This window comes from Gracilinanus agilis, chromosome 6, assembly GCF_016433145.1.
Source record: "Gracilinanus agilis isolate LMUSP501 chromosome 6, AgileGrace, whole genome shotgun sequence".
Lineage (NCBI taxonomy): Eukaryota > Metazoa > Chordata > Mammalia > Didelphimorphia > Didelphidae > Gracilinanus > Gracilinanus agilis.
The window spans coordinates 290937258-290943257 of NC_058135.1; positions in this window are offsets into that span (position 1 = coordinate 290937258).

The following is a 6000-nucleotide window of genomic DNA, read 5'->3' on the forward strand; positions in this document are numbered from 1 at the left end:
TTCTTAATGATTGTCTTGACTATTAGATGCCAGCCATCATGTTGTCTAAAGGCTGCCCACTCGGCATGAATACAGATTAGTGGGATCTTCTTCCTGTACTTAAATCTCTAAAGTATATTCCTTTTCTGTTGGATTCTCCTTCTACACTGGGTGCTAATGACCCTGGGCTGCTCTTCCTTCATGGGCATGAAACTCACCTTATGTGCCTGATCCAGGTATTTTTTCTTTTCCTTTCAAGTTTTATTGATCCTTTCTGGCTTGGTTTTTCTGAGAGGCGGCCTTGGGAGTCTAGAAGATCTGGCTCAGGTTCTACCTCTACTCCATCCATCCCAGTTTGAGCCCAGTTCCCTCAGCCCCAAACACTGCTGGCTTCTTTTTCTAGCAGGAGAGGACTGTTCTGTGTACTTGTGAATTTGGCTAATTGAGCTCATTCTACATGCATGGAGAAGGCAAAATGTTCTGACAAAGGCTCTGATTTGTATCCTTGGACTGTTCTAAAAGAAGCTGGGGGGGAGCAGCTGGTAGCTCAGTGGATTGAGAGCCTAGCTCTCCTTCCTAGGTGTGATCATGGGCAAGTCACTAATCCCCATTGCATAGCCCTTGGCACTCTTCTACCTTAGAACCAACACATAGTATTGATTCTAAAACAGAAGGGAAGGGATTTAAAAAACAAATCACTTCTAAAAACACGGCTAGACTGGAGCACACTTCTCTCCACTCCTTCAGATTCGCCATGGCCACTTCCAGTGGTCTGAAGGCCCTTTCTGCTCCCAGGTTCCTATTTGCTTTGGGAAATGATCCTGGCCCATACTCTTTCTATAGGCCCCTCCTCAAATAAAGGAGGCGTAAGATAAATTTTCACTGAGGTCCTGTCTTGCTGCTTTACTGGAACATGGAAAGGCTTAAGGCTATGCCAGCAGTGGCCAAGCTCTGGTGGGCTTTGCAACCATAATGTAGTAAAGGTCCTAGACTTGCTGGGCTCAAATCCCAGCTATATGACTAGGGACAAGTCAATTCCCTTCATCAAGCCTGTTTCCTCCTTTGTAAAGCAGGAAGAATATTTGTACAGCCGTCCTCAAGGGGTTATTGGCTACAAGAGAAAGCAAAGGGTGCACCTTAAAGCCCCAGGTAAATATAAGCTATTATCTAGGCTGTGTCTGTTATCTAAGAAGAAACCTTGCTAAGGTCAGTGATCCAGGAATGACTTTTGGCCAGAGTTTTGCAACCCCCAAAGGCATCCGTGAGAGCTCTGGGGAAAGAATTCCCAGAAAACTCTTGAGGTCTTGGAATCAAACTAATCTTCCCAGAGAGCTTGAAGAAATCTGGGGGATGGTTTTCTTTCTTCACAGGCAACTAAAGACAAGAATTTCCTTCATTCCTCCTTACCGCCTCCTAGTTTTGTTAATCTGTCTCCCGATCTAGAAGACACAATGTATTAGCAGCTGTGTCCAAGTGGTGGCCGAGCCAAGAATAAAGGAACTGAGGCAGGCTGGCCAGGATCACTACATTTTCTCTGACACATGCATTTCTTTCTCTTCGTTAAACAAAATAGATTTAGGTCCTGGTCCAACTCCACACCCCAAGAGATGTTATAGTCCTTGATCCTGAGCCCAGGGAAGACCAGGGATTAGTGTCTGCTTAGATGAAAGTGGAAGAGTTCTGTGAAGCCCAGGAGTAGAGCTCTGAGATTCCTGGAGCTGAGGATAAATCTTCAATGAAAGATGGCCTGCCTGGCTGCCCAGCAGTCCTCAAACTCCTTAGAGGAGGTTAGGCCTCCAAGTGACAACCATTTAGTCCCTGGGATTGATGTCTAGAGCCATTCTGTTTTTCCTCTTTCAGTAGGCTGAGAACTAAGGCTCTCTCCCTGACATGGGGCCGAATTTCCAGCCCCTATGCACTTCCCGTTAGGCAGAAAAGAAGGGAGGCCAGCAGGATAAGGATAAGGTGACCATCAGCAGGCCTAGAACATCTTGGTAGCCAAATAAGTAGGCATCCATGCGGCCCAGCTCGGGCCTTACTTACATATTTAAACAATCTTCTAGTAGAGTCTTATTGCCTACAAAGCAAGATGCTAGGCACTCAGGAAGATCCAAAGATAATTAGGCCAGTTCCTGCCCTCAGGCAGTTTATAATCTAGCAAAATATACACATATACACAAGCTGCATTCTGGGCCAAATAGAGCTACTATCCATGGGACGGGGAAGTCTAGGTCTGACAATAAGACTATAAAGCAACAAGCAAATCAACTTATCTACTCTGTGCCTCAGTTTTCTCATTTGTAAAATGGGAATGACGACATTCAAGCTCCTCCCTTCCAGGGTAGTGAGGGAAGTGGTCTGCCACCTTTAAAAGGCTACATAAATAACGGCTAATAATCAGAGCCAGCATTTACACGGATGATAATAACAAGCCTTGAAGCTTGGTGGAGAGCTTTACAAATATGATGTCATCTGATCCTCACAACAACCCTGGCAGAGGCCCTCATGACCCCCACTTTAATGGGGGGAGGAGAAGTTACTTGCCTGGTCACTCAGCTGGTCAGGGTCTGAGACATGCTCAGTTCAACAGTCTACCCCCTGAGGCCAAGCTACAAGCCTCAAATGGGAATCATTCTTATGAAAAGATTTCTGGGAGATAGCTTTGAACAACTGAGAAGGAACAGACATTTTGATCCTCCAAGAAGGCCAAGCTATACCCAGCCCTGCCAAAGACAAAAGAGATAGCCCCAGTACAAAATGTGCCGAACAATCATGGGCCTGGAGTGCTTCTGGGCCTGGAAATCCACTGCACTTTGAGGCCTGAATCTTGATCAGAAGATATAAAAGCTGGCAGAGGACTCAGTTCTGTCCTCTCATCTTACAAATAGAGAACTAGAGGCTCAGAGGAGTTAAGTGACTTGTCCAGGGTCATACAGTCAGCTGGTGATCCTATAACTCCCAGCCCAGGAAATACATGGTCCTTCACAATCCAGGGATTGCCAAGGAAATGAAATAATTAATGTAATTAACTTAATATAGGAATATTAACATGTTAATTTAAATAATTAAGCTTAATTTAAGAGTTAATTTAATACTTCTGGCCAAGATGGCTGGCTGAACAGAGCTGAGCTGTCCAGCAAAACCTGAAATGTATCAGATCTGACACAGATCAAGAAACCCCAGTGGGACAGCTGGGTAGCCCAGTGGATTGAGAGCCAGACCTAGAGATGGGAGGTCCTGGGTTCAAATCTGATGTCAAATACTTTCTAGCTGTGAGACCCTGGGTAAGTCACTTAGCCCCCATTGATGAGCCCTTATCACTCTTCTGCTCAGAATCAATACTCAATATTTTGATTCTACGACAGAAGGTAAAGGTTTAAAAAAAGAAAGCAAGAAAAGAAACCCTAGTAAGTGATGGCTTATACCCTAGAACTGCAGAGAAAGTCAGCCAGAAAACCCACAGGCCATTGGGACCCAGGCTTCCAGCTACTTAATAATCCAGCAGCCTCCTGACTAACCAGTAAAGACTCTGAAAAAAACACTGAGGGGTGGAGGGAGAGAGTGAGAGAGGGAGAGGGGAGGTGAAATCCCAAAGGAAAGAACTTGGAAGCCCCCACCCTTAAAATGCTGAGATGAGGCCAGTCCCAGGATCCTTGCTTTGCTCCCCTGACACACCAAAGAGGGTCTTCTAGACCCAGCACCCAGAAAATCAAAGATGGGAGGGGGATGTGGAGTTCCATACAGCCACCCTAGGGACCCAAGGGAAGATGTCCAAGAAAACCCAATCCAGAGCAAAGGCCCAGTTGGCTGCAGAGATGAGCAAACCCAAGGAAACATCGGCCAGTGTCGTGAATGTCCGCACACCCAGAGATGAGCCCAAAAGGGAGTATGCCAAAAAGCTAGAAACCCACCAGCCTAGACGAGAGGTCTCCTTCCCAGTTACGAACAGTCTGAGGAAGAAGAGGAATTTTCTCCAAGGACTCCTCGAAAATTATGAAGATATGAAAAGACTGAAAAGAAAGGAAAGGAAAGCTCAAGAGATTAAAGAATGGGGAAGGGGCAGAAGAAGCTTAGGAGACAAAGGGCTGGAAAAAACCTCAGCGACTCCCCGAAGGTCTCAAAGCCCCCAAAATCAGGACCAGAGGAAAACAGCAAGACTTCACAGAACAAGAGCAAAGAACAGGACAAGGGAATAATACGGGGGATAACGAGCACCAAAAAGAACCAAAGAGATTACCCAAGAAGCCTTGGAAAAAAGCAGCCTGAACACCACATTTCAAAAAGCCACAAATGTGTTGTAGACCGATCCAACCAGTCTGAAGTGCAATTTGGAATCACACCCAGAGTTCTAAAACTGTACATACTCTTGGGCCCAACAATACCACTGCTGGGTCTGTTTCCCCAAGGAAAAAGGAAAAGAATGTCTATGTTGCAAGTTACTCACAGCAGTCCTCGTTGTGGTGGCAAAGAACTGGAAATTGAGGGGAGGCCCATCCACTGGGGAATGGCCACACAAATTGTGAGGAATGGTTGTGATCACTACTGCGTTGTAAGAAACAAAGAGCAGGTTAATTTTATAAAACTTGGAAAGAACTATACAAGCTAATGAAGAGTGAAATGATTAGAACCAAGAGAACATCAGATACAGCTAGAGAATTAATCCTGGAAGAACAAATTGTGAATGTTACCTCCAGAGAGTGAAGTGAAAGGTGAAACCATGAAAGACTTAATTCATCTGAACACGTCAGCCTCCTTCTGTGAGGTGGGGAGGGTGGACAAGGGGGAAAACCCCATAAAGGATAAACTGTTAGATCTCTTAAGAATAACAACAGCTCGCTCTCTGCAATGCAATGATCTGGGACAATCCTGAAAGACTTCCTCCATCTCCAGAGAAAGAGCTGTTGGAGTTGTCTCTCACATCAGTGTACTTTTGGTTTTATTTTGAGGTTTTGGTTACATATGACTTTGCGCTTACAATAAGGTCCAATATGGAAGTATGTTTTGCACGACAATAAAAAAGGAAAGAAGAGGGGAAAAGGAATAGCAAGAGCTCGTATTTGTACACATTGTTTGTGAAATGTTAACTTCTTTAAGCCTCATAACCCTTGTGAGTTAGGTACTATTGTTATTATTCTTCCCATTTTGCAGGTGAAGCCCTTGAGGCTGAGAGAAGTTAAGGGACTTGTCCAGAGTCACACAGCTAATCTGTGTCTGAGGCAGAATTTGTACTTGGATGTTCCTGCCTCCAACTCCAGGAAGAATCCAGAAGGAAAAGTACCAAGAACATCATCAAGCTTTCATTTCATAGAAAAGATTCTATTAGCAGCCAGAAAGAAGCAGTCAGGATCACACAAGACCTGGAAATGTCTCCCAGAAGAGAGAAGACTTTGGAATACGATATTCAAAAAAGCAAAAGATATAGACTCAGAATCCAGAAGAGCTTTGCCTGCAAAGCTAAATATAATCCCACAGAGGTATCCCTTCCACATAGCAGGAGGGAGGGGGATATAAGGGGCGCTGTACCACAGAGATCTGGAAAATCTGCCTAAGACTTTTTTGATCCTTTTATAACAGACAAGAAGTCTAATTTTTTTCTTTTATGGGCTATTTGCAGTACCTTATTATAAAATTTGGGTTAGGTATTTGGTCATAGGCGATATGTAGGCCAGTGTTAAGATATTTATATATTTCTAGCCTTTGTGTGTCATCTGCTGGCCTTCACATTCTTTTCACAAACTAACCTTCTACTTATTTTAACTTTTAAAAGAAAATTGTGTATATTTATAGCATTAAAAGATAAAATGTTGCTATTATGCAATACTATACATATATTTTATGCATTTCTGAGTTTCTAAACTTTTTCTGTGTCCCCTGCTTGTCTTCAGCTTCCACAAAACTGCCCCCCATTTCCATTTAATTTCTTATGCCAACCAGATTTATATTGAAACCATATTTAGAGGAACAGCTGGGTGGCTCAGTGGATGGAGAGTCAGGCCTAGAGACGGGAGTTCAAATTTGGCC